Raw genomic sequence first — 11,457 nt, forward strand, 5'->3', positions numbered from 1 at the left:
CATGAGTGGATTAATAAAATGTGATATGTATGTATACTATGGAGTTCTACTCAGAAACAAAAAACAATGGTGATATAGCACCTCTTATATTATCCTGGATAGAGCTGGAACCCATTCTACTAAATGAAGTATCCTAAGAATGGAAAAACAAGCACCACATGTACTCACCATCAAATTGGTATTAACTGATCAACACTTAAATACACATATAGTAATAACATCCATCGGGTGTCGGGCAGATGGGAGGGGGGAGGAGAGGATGGGCATACACACACCTAATGGGTGTGGTACACACCATCTGGGGGATGGCCAGCTTGAAGCTCTGACTTGGGTGGGGCAAGGGCAATATATGTAATCTAAACATTTGTAGCCCTGGCATATGCTGAAATAAAAAAAAAAAGAACATCGTACTATGTCTTAGACATTACCTTCTCTTTCCTCAGTGACCCTTTATTCTTTATATTTGATTCATATTCTAGGACTCACTTTAGACAGCACTTGTTAAGACATCATGTGATAGCAGAAAGAATATCGAAGATAAATGATTCAGGTTAAGGCACTACTGAGAAATGGATAAATTACTTAGCCTTTCTGTGACTTCAGTTTATCTATAAAATAGCAGTGATAACTGAAACTATTCATTTTAAAGGGCTGTGCAAAGATCAAGAGAGAATTGGTAAGACTGCTTTATAAACGGAAAATACGCTGGGGTCAATTGAAGTCTAAGTTATCTTTAATCCTAAGCTCAAGTTCTCTGTGTACTGCTTTGGAGTGTTTGTGTCCTCTGGGGGCCACAGCTATCACTTATCTGCATAAAAGGGAAACGGAAGAAAGAAGTCTTCTATTCTAAATCTTGGTTCCTTACCCACTGATTTCTTGTCTTTTGCTGGCTATACTTTACTCTTATACAATCGCAAAGATTCTCTCTATACCTGGTTAAATGTATCATAAATGGCCAAAGGAAAACTTTTCAATTAAATCATCTTTGTTTATATTCAATATCACAACCAAAAGTATATTTTGAAAATGTTTTCTAAAATTTTTACTCAACAGTATTTATTAGTCATATTCCATTTTTTCCACATTTTAAACTCAGGGAAAAAGTTAACTTTCTCACTGATCAGCAACAGAAAAACTCAACAAAAGATATAAAAATGCCACACTAGGTGATCTCAAATCATAGCAGACATAAGTTACTTATAAATGTTAAGAAAGCAGGTTTCAACAGCTGCATTCCAAAATACTTGTGAGTTCTGAAATTGCGAGGTATACCAACAAGTAATGTTTTTGTGAATGATCTGCATCATCCAAATAAATTGGAGTGGAATCAAGACATTTTTCTTGGTATCACTTCATTTACTTGCTGGCCTATATGATTTTTCTGAGCAGAAAGTAGCAAAGTTATGGATACTGCTCTCCAAACCCATGTAACTCACAGCCTCTGTCATCCATGTGACAGACAGATAACACATGTGCACAAAAATGTCATTGATCATGTCACGAAAAATGCTTAGAACCACTGTGACAAAGCAACTACTGCTAAATAAAATGAATAAACAGATTTTAAAAGTCTGTTCAAAATTTCAAGCAAATCAGTTTCTTCTACATTACTTTTGCTAAGAGTAACTAACAAAACAACAAAATACATATTATGTAACGAATGAACTTGTTTTTAAAAAACTATGTTGCAAGATAAAATATGATAGCAGCCAGAACTCTGACCTCTAAGTCTGGTGCATACACCATGAAGATGCTTACTATACCCCGAACTGGATTTGAAACACTTTTATTAGCTGTTAAATTTTGAAAGCTCTGCATTTGTAATACTTGTGAATGAGAGCAGTCAAGCATAAACCAGCTTCATTCTGTATTTTTACAAAGCTGAAACTCACATCTGTGCTTTGACCTAAATTTAAAAAAAAAGGAAATGAAAATTCAATATGAAAATAAGCAAAAAGAAGGAAACTTTCTCCAAAACAAGCCAATAAAGTTTAAAATGTTATTAAAAATATATAAACCCTACTATACACCTAAAAATTAGTTTAGTTTAGAAAAATATACACTTTTCCAAAGTTCTTTTTAAAAAAATACATTTATAGTTTAAAATTTCAAATACCAAAACTTAAAAAAAAAACAGAAAAATAAAAGGTATTCTCTTCAGAAGCAGCTTCTATTAAAAACTTCCATGTAAATTTTCTAAGCACATGCAAGTAATATATGCTGCATATACTTGTTGAATTACGATAAAATCATTTCAAACCATTAAAAAGTCTTTAATATGGCTTCTTTTTATATTAATAATTGACTGGTTGCTGTAATTATTCAGAGTTTGGGTAAGCTATCTGTTATTGATTGATTGAGACAAGATCTTTGTCACCCAAGCTGGAGTGCAGTGGCATGACCATAGTTCACTATAACCTTGATCCTCCTTCCTCAGCCTCCTGAGTGGCTAGGGCTACAGGAATGGATGTCTGGCTAATTTTTTTATTTTTTGTAGAGACAGGGTCTTGCTAACAGCCCTTCTTTTTCTTTTTAAAAAATAAGACATGCTTGTTATTAAAACGCTGCAAAGGATAATACATAAAGCCAACAATGAAATTTATAATCCTCTCAGAAGTCATCTCTGTATGTATTTCCTTCTAGTCTTTTTTTTAAACTAATATTTGGTGTAAATGACATGTAGTACCTATGTGTTCTTATATCCTTTTTTTTTGTTTCTTGGGTTTTTTTAGAGGTTTAGCATAATGATCTTTTTTACCATGGCTTTAGAAACCTTATGAACAGGATTTTTAACTGGCTATGTAGTATATGATATTTTAAATAAACTGACTTGGAGTTTTCATTTAATGCTGGGCATGGACGTAGTTTCCAGTTTTTCACCAATAAAAATCATATTATGGTGAACCAAAGTTTTAAATAGTTAACCCAAAGCTGGGCCTGTTGGCTCATGCCTGTAATTCCAGCCCTTTGGGAAGCCAAGGTGGAAGGATGTCTTGAGGCCAGCAGTTAAAGACCATCCTGAGCAACACAATAAGACCTCCATCTCTAAAAAAATAGAAAAATTAGCCAGGCATGGTGGTGTAAACCTGTAGTCCCAGCTACTGGGGAGGCTGAGGCAGGAGAATCACTTGATCCCAGGAGTCTGAGGTTGCAGTGAGCTATGATGACGCCACTGTACTCTAGCCTGGGCAACAGAGTGAGAGTCTGTCTCAAAAAAATAAAAAGGGGGTCTGGATGGCAGTTCATGCCTGTAATCCCAGTGTTTTGGGAGGCCGAGGCAGGAGGATTGCTTGGGCCCAGAAGTTCAAGTCTGCAGTGAGCTACGATTACACCACAGCTCTCCAGCCTGGATGACAAAGTGAGACCTTGTCTCTAAAAATAAGAAATAAAAAACCATAACATATGCAAAGAAAGTCAAGGGACTGGCATATATACTCTGTAAATAGTAAATACTACTATTATTAATATTCAGAAAGGAATTTTTTAATCTTATGTTAATCTTCTCTGTATCATTCCAATTTTAGAATATGTGCTGCTGAAAAAAGCACAGGTAATTTTTTTTTTTTTAGACAGAGTCTCACTCTGTTGCCCAGAGTAGAGTGCCCTGGCATCAGCCTAGCTCATAGCAACCTCCAACTTCTGGGCTCAAGCAATCCTCCTGCCTCAGCCTCCCCAGTAGCTGGTACTACAGGCATGGTCTCGAACTCCTGGGCTCAAGTGATCCTCCCTTCCCACCTTGTCCTCCCTCCTAGAGCGCTAGGATTGTAGGTGTGAGCCACTGCACCTGGCCAGTAATTGTTTTCTAATTTCAGACTCAAATAATTTTCAGCCCTCTTTCAAAATGGCTTTAAGTGCGCACTGGCTGCGCCTGTAGTCCCAGCTACTCAGGAGGCTGAGGCAGAAGGATTGCTTGAGTCCAGGAGTCTAGGACTGTAGCATGCTAAGACCATGCCTGTAAATATGCACTGCACTCCAGCCAGGGCAACAGAGAAATACCCCGGCTCTTTAAAAAAAAAAAGAAAGCACTGATTCTGGCCCAGCTAAAGTCAGAAACAACTATTCATATGGTTAGTACTTGTTGTGTGGACCAAAACATGAACATGCACATACGCACCCCCTGCCCAAAACAAAACCCTTTATTTATAAGCCTACACTAGTACTTAAGAAGTTTCATAACCTTAAAAAAAATCCTAATTTAAGTCACAATGTTACAAAGAACAGTTGGGATTTCTGCAAAATCTTTACAACCCGTACAGTAACACATTACTGTTTCTTAGACAATTTAAATTTAGACAATTTAAATTTAGACAGTTTAATTTCGTTTCTGGTATTTAGGTTTTTGTTCTTAACCTTATTAAATTATATGGAAAAATATTACAAATAATTTATTTTAGCAATACACTGTTCTTTAAGGATATCAATTAAAGTGGACATTTTTCTTTATTTATTTCATAAACAATCCTACTTTTGCCTTTCTGATGGGGAGAGGAGAATAATTATATTGCCTGCTGATTGCCTAATTGGTCCTCCCTGACCTCATATGCCTCCCAATCAAATAGGCCAGACAGCCACTGAAAGACTAGGAAGGTAAAAAAAAAAAAAAACCTCAGTATTTCTCTGGATTGAAGAGAAATACCTTCACACACCAAAATCAATGCAACAATCAAATTTAACATTTTTTTTACTCTTTTGGAAAGGGGTCTTGCATAAATCTCTGCAGTTTATGATGATCCAAGGTAATTCAAATAATAAAACACCCAAATCAGTGGAGAAAATGTAGGAAGAACTCAAATGACTATCAACAGAAAGTGCTAGATGGGGTTTTGGTTTGGGGGATGAGAAGCAACACACAAAGAAGGAGAAAATACTCCAATTTTACTTTAAACCTGGTACGCTCTCAGTACTCAATACAAGAAAACAAAAAGACCTAGGAGCCTTCCTTTGCAGTATGTTTCTCAAAGCAATCTCCAAGCCGTGCAACTTCAGACAAAAAGGCCAAGTAAACAATGGTCTTCATTGAGGACAAGATTGGAAATGGGACAGAAAACACTACCTTGTCCTTCATAAAAACATGGCCTATCTTAATCGAAATATCATTACATTTCTAAACTCTGTAGCTCAGGGGCAGTAAAGTGATTAAAAAGATAGATTTAGGTTCAAATCCAAGTTCTGCCACTATGTCTCGTTGTCTTCATTTGTGGGAATATCTACGTCTGAGTTGTTCTGCAGTTAAATGAAAAATATGGAAGAGTAATTTTGAGCATAGTATCTGACATATAAAGAGTGTTCCAAAAAATGGTAGCTATCATTACCGCTATCACCTGATGGGTTTATTGAAAATGCAGTTTCTAAGGATGATTTCTCCCAGGGGATTAATTCAATAGGTCTAAAGTAAAATGTCGGTGTTTTCTGGCCCAAAAGTCAAAGAGAATAAAGGTACTGAACTATTTTAAAAAAAGGCTGAAAATTTGGGCTTTTCCAGAAAGAATTTGCCTAAAATAGATAGTATGTTCAAAGGAATACAGACATGTTCACTAAGTTCATGCCTTCAATGCTGAGTACCTACTATGCAGTGAAAAGGATGGACAAGGTCCCCATTTTTATAGAGCTTTATTTCCAGTGTAGAAGACAGAAAGTAAAAAATAAAGGAATTCCAGAGAGTGATAAATACTGTAAAGAAAATAGAATGGAGAGATGGGACAATCTTCTTGAAGAAGCAACATCTGAACTGAGACCTGAATGACATGATATAATCAACCACTGGAAGAAGAGTACTGAAGCCATAGGGCATAGCAAGTGCAAGGGGCCTGTGGCAAGAGCTAGCTTGGCAAGTTCCAGGATCTTTTGAACCTGCTAGTGGGGCTGGAATACAGGAAGAAACTCATGTGGCCAGGCTCCAGGCCACTGAACTAGGTAGAGGGATACAGATAAGATTAAGAAGGCAGTGCCAAAACATGTATACCACCTGGCAAGCCTTGGTAAAGAGTTTGGATTTTATTTTGAATGTGGATGGGAGACTTTCAACAAGGGGGTGCCAATAAGATTTACATTTTAAAGGATCTCTGAGGCTGCTAAGAGGAATGCACCATAAAAAGTCAAAGTGGAAGCAAGAAGACCAGGAAGTCACTGCAGTGGATCAGGTGAGAGACGACAGTCTGACAAAGGTGGTGGCAGCAGGGATGGGAAGAAGCAGACAAATCTAGAGCACATATTAAATACAATAATTTAAGCCAAATCAAAGAAAAAGACCTAAGTCACATAATGAGTAGTAAGCTCTGGGACTAATTACCCAATAGGCACAGAATGAAAATAGAGATTTAAAGGTTTTAGGTAAGGTTATGAGAACTGGACCCAAATGGGTATTAGCAGATTTAGGGTACTTCATGATATGTATTTCTCCTTTGAAACTGAGGTGAAGAGGACATTTTCTTCCCTAGCAGGCTTTTTTGGTGCCACTGTAAAGCACTGGACTAAACGGGCACACACCCATGACTCAATAAAGCATATTAAGTGTGATGCGAAAAGTCTTCCAGGACCTTGCCACAGGGGGCCTGAACAGCTTCAGCGTTTGGAACATAGAATAACTATGGATTAGAACTAAATCTTTACCTGAACCAAATCACTAAATTGGCAAAAACTATTTCAGTTTCCATATTGTCAACTCAGGCTGTGCACTACTTTCCCAAGCCTTACTTTGCCACACAATGCATATTTATTTAAGCCTTACATTATCATAGAGATTTGTGAGGAAACTGTTTAAAACCATTAATAACTACCATTTGCCAAACATACAATAGTCCCCCCTTACTCATGGGGGATATGTTCCAAGACCCCCTAGTGGATACATGAAACCATGGACAGTGTCGAACCCTATATATGTGCTATATTTTTTCCTTTGCATACCTATGATAAAGTTTAATTTATAAATTAAACACAGTAAGAGACTAACAATAAAACAATTATAATAACAATATATTGTTATGAAAGTTACGTGAATGTGGGGTCTCTCTCTCTCTCTCTCCAAATATCTTATTGTATTTTTGGACTAAGGCTGACCACAAGAAGCTGAAACCTAGTATGTGAAAAAGCAGGTTACAGAAAAGCATATGACAACATAGTTATATAAAATACATAAATGCAAAAAAGTCTGGAAGGAAATAAACTATCATTAACATTTTGGTAATCTTTGGGTGGCAGGATTACTGATAATTATTTTCTTTATTGCTTATCTGCTTTTATCAATATTTTCTCCAATTCTCACAAATTAGTTCACGCCAGCAAAATTATTAGTTACAGGTTAGCTAAAAAGGTCAAAAGCTGAAAAAGAAGAACTTCAAGAAAACTTTCCTTCATCTAAATCAGCAGGATTCCAACTGTGGTGGTAAGAAAAAAGATCTCAACGGCACAAACAGGAGAAAAAGATTCATTAAGAGGTCCATGTTATACCACAACAAGGACAATTTCCCTTCAAATAAATAATCTAAATATCTAAGAACTCTTCCTGGATTTGATGAGTAATTAATTATCACATACTTTTGTTGCTCTTTCATGTTTCTGTTAACCACAGAAACACTTCAATAAATGAGTTCTAGGCCGGGCGCGGTGGCTCATGCCTGTAATCCTAGCACTCTGGGAGGCCGAGGCCGGTGGATCGCTCGAGGTCAAGAGTTCGAGACCAGCCTGAGCGAGACCCCGTCTCTACTAAAAATAGAAATAAAAATTATCTGGACAACTAAAAATATATATACAAAAAATTAGCCGGGCATGGTGGCGCATGCCTGTAGTCCCAGCTACTCGGGAGGCTGAGGCAGTAGGATCACTTAAGCCAGGAGTTTGAGGTTGCTGTGAGCTAGGCTGACGCCACGGCACTCATTCTAGCCCGGGCAACAGAGCGAGACTCTGCCTCAAAAAAAAAATAAATAAATAAATAAATAAAATAAATAAATAAATAAATGAGTTCTCTTGGGGGGAAAATGTTCTTTCCAAAAACCAAGTTAGGACAAAAAAGGTTTGGTTTTCCGACCTCGACGCTGGAGGGGCGCGGAGGGCGGCAGCTTCGAAACAGGCTAAAGGAACCTACGCCGCCAGTCGCCTTAGGTGGCAGGGACACACGCTTTCTGCAACCTCCACAGCACTGGGCAGCGAAAATGTCTCCGAAGAAGAGTCTCAAGACGAAAACACCTGGAAGGTCTTACGTTTTCCAAGTTATTGAATGTATAGCGGCCAACCGTTTCTGACCATAAAACACAAAAACTGGAAGGTCTTTTCTACAAATGTAGGTACTATGTGCGTGAAGCTCATCCGACTCTCTTCATGCAAAACTAAGACATTCTATTATTAAGGCCACATCCTCGATTTTGCCAACTAGGGCGACTGAAAACATCCTACCGACTCTCTACAACTAACAAACATCATCTTGGCTAAAATCATAACGCATAAAAACAGCCACTCTGGACAACTTTGGCTTTAAACAGCAACGGGGACCTCAGGTACTGCCGGTCACACGCTTGTCGCACACTATTTGTTCCCATAAAGCGTGCTACCTCTACTGTCAGCCCTGGTTCCACTTACTGAACGGGAATAGAAATAGAAAACGGGAATCCTTTAAATTCGCGACACCACAGGAGCTTAAAAGCTCTCGCTTTAGAGTGGCAGCTTTCCTGCCTCATCTGTCACAACAAAGGACGCATCCTAGTGACTTCACCATACCCAGAAACGGTTGAGGGAGACGGGTAAACGACAGAGTGTGGTTCAGGGTTTGTGAGTTCCTCCTTCCAGCTGCGACTCTCTTCTTTTTACTCCATTACACGCCTCCACCCGTGTTGACTATCTAGCCCTAAAAATAAAACCACCCGTGGCTACCGTCCACTTTCCTGCCGAGCCCCGACTGAGTTCCTGCAGAGAAAGCCAAATTGCAGGCTGTCTGCCGCGCTCTTCGCCGGGGCACGCGGCTCCTCCCGGGGCAGCATCGCCAGCCCGGCCGGGGACCACCGACCATGCCGAGGAGCAGCCCCGTGCCGCCGCGGCCGCCGCAGTGCCGGGAGTCTGGGGAGCCCCCGGCAGAACCAGGGCGAGCGGAGCTGGGCTAGCAGATCGGCGGGGAGGGGAGACACTCACCCGCCCAGACAGTAACCGAGGGGGCGGGGAGGCTCGGGGCCGGGACCGAGGCTCGGCAGAAAGACCGCCTGGAGCTTCCGGAACGCTGCGGCTGCTCCGGACGCCGCCGCCGCTGCCGCTCCTGGCCGCCGGCTTCCTCCCCCTCCTCTGTTTTGGTGCGATTGCCCACGTCACTCTGAGCCACAAGACCCGGATCTGCCGGCTCCTGAGGGCGGCGGCGCAACAGATTGCAGCGTCTCGAGACCCCAGCCGCCCCGCCTGCCGAGCATGCGCGCGCCCCGCACCGCCCTGTGTCCGCGAGCGCCACGTCACGCTGTGCGCGGGGGCGCGGGGCGCAGGGACGTAGTTCCGGCTGGGGGGGGCGGGGCCGAGGACTGTGAGGGAGGCAGGCCGGGCGCTCGCGGCTGCGAGGCTGACTCTCTCGCGTAGTCTCCGTTTCGTCGGTGGTGGGCAGTGTCCTCTAACGTGTGTCCCTTTGCCGTAGGCTTTAGAATGCCCGGGTAGAGACGGGGGTGGGTGCAAACTGGTATCTGCCGAGACAGGCTCCCCTCGTAGAGGTTGTTTTCTGATCACTCAGGCCCAGGTGAAAATTGGAGATCGGGGATTGCAGAAGGACGTCAGGTGCGGACATTGTTGATCCCCTTTGCCGTCCCTAACATTTTTGCACCGGAAATCTGTCTAAAATTAAGTTCAGCAGGAGTACTGGAGGGAATACGTGACCAAAGATGATTTGCTGGTCAGGGGAAGGGAAGCACTGTTGGTCGACAGCCAGCCTAAGCCTTTGTTGCTTTGGCCTTAGGCGGTGGAATAAGGATGCCGGTTGTGGGTGAACAACCTCACTCCTTTTTAGATCAAGTTGATGCTTACTACTCTCCCATTCTATCCTCTCAGTCTCCCCGCTGAACCTTTCGGGCCCAGGAAATTTCCTAAGTTGGCAAAATTTAGAACTATATTGTTTTCTTAGGTGAATGGACAACCTTTAATTAAAATGAGACCAGTGGTAGAAATGAAAGTGTGAGTCCCAAACAAAGATTTCACAAAAATACCCCTACCAGTCCTGCAGGCGAAGTGAAAGTTAGCTGGAAGAAGCTGTCTTCCTTATTCTGATTTGACCTTTTTACCTACCCAGACTTATACCTAGGCTATTTGGTTAATTACCTCTCAACAAGCTGAGTCGCCTTCAGCAAATTAGTATAATCTGCAAGAGCTTTTTAATTAAAGTGGATGTTGAACACAGGCAAAGGTCTCTAGAAAATTAAAGGTTTCCGGTAAAACTCGAAGTGTTTACTAGTTAATTAAAAGATTACAAGTAGGTCCAAAGAAGTCAAGCTTCTTGGCCCTTAATCTGTAATCCTGAACTCTCCTTACTCAAATTCAGAGAGTTGGAGGTGAAATCTAGTGCCCTAATGAAGTTCATGGAATGAACCTGTAGCAGAGGGTCTTTAATTTGTGAAACTCTCAACAGAAAATCTTTTGTGCTTGGTTGCACCCATGTGCATATGAGTGTTTGAGAACACAGCTGTGTTTGAGAGCAGTATGGTACAAAACTAGAATTGTATTGGTTGTTGCAAAATTCTCAGTGTGTGCTTTACAAATCACAGGAAAATCAAAGTGTTAGGATTAGCTGGGTACAGTGATGTATGCCTATAGTCTTAGCTACTTGGAAAGCTGAGACCTGAGAATCACTTGAGCACAGGAGTTTGAGGCCATACTGCAGTTATGATCTTGCCTGTGAATAGCCACTGCACTCCAGCCTAGGGAACATAGCAAGATCCTGTCTCACAAAACAAAAAATGTTAGGATCCTTGGTAGCTGACCTTTAAGATGACCCCCAGTGATTCTCACCTCTGGAGGCTTAGTCTTCACCAGCCCTTTGAATCAGGACTACTGTGTTTGACCAGTAGAATGCAGCTGAATGTGTGTGACTTCTGAGGCTACGTCATAAAGGCACTGATTGCAGCTTTCCACCTCATTCTCTTGGCTTGGATTGCTCTGGGGGAAGCCAGTCTCCACACCACTCCACTCAAACAACCCTTTGAAGAGGCCTATGTGGAGAGAAACAAAAGCCTCTACCAGCAGCCAGTACCAACTTTGCCAGCCATGTGAGAGAACTACATTTGACGGATCCTACTACCCTAATCAAGTATTCTGGTGACTACATCCCTGCCCAACATCTGATTGCAATCTCATGAGACAAGAGAGGGCTAGCTCTAACCCATAGACACTGTGATATGGGATATTAAATGGTTTTTTTGTCCTGATATTTAAGTATAACCTTTCTGAACTTTAAACAAGAACTAAAAAGTATGTGTATGTGTGTCTAATTTTATGTATAAAGTA

At 41.1% G+C, this 11,457-nt stretch overlaps 1 protein-coding gene across 1 annotated transcript in view; it reads right to left on the bottom strand.

Moving 5' to 3' along the window:
* SMIM14 (small integral membrane protein 14) overlaps window positions 1-9,391 on the bottom strand; it is a 66,962-nt gene extending 57,571 nt beyond the window's left edge. The window contains exon 1 of the mRNA XM_045550548.1: window positions 9,118-9,391. The gene's annotated coding sequence lies outside the window, so the exon portion shown is untranslated. The remainder of the gene's footprint in view (window positions 1-9,117) is intronic.
* Between the last annotated feature and the right edge of the window lie 2,066 nt (window positions 9,392-11,457).

This window comes from Lemur catta, chromosome 4 (genome assembly GCF_020740605.2).
Source record: "Lemur catta isolate mLemCat1 chromosome 4, mLemCat1.pri, whole genome shotgun sequence".
NCBI classification, from domain to species: Eukaryota; Metazoa; Chordata; class Mammalia; order Primates; family Lemuridae; genus Lemur; species Lemur catta.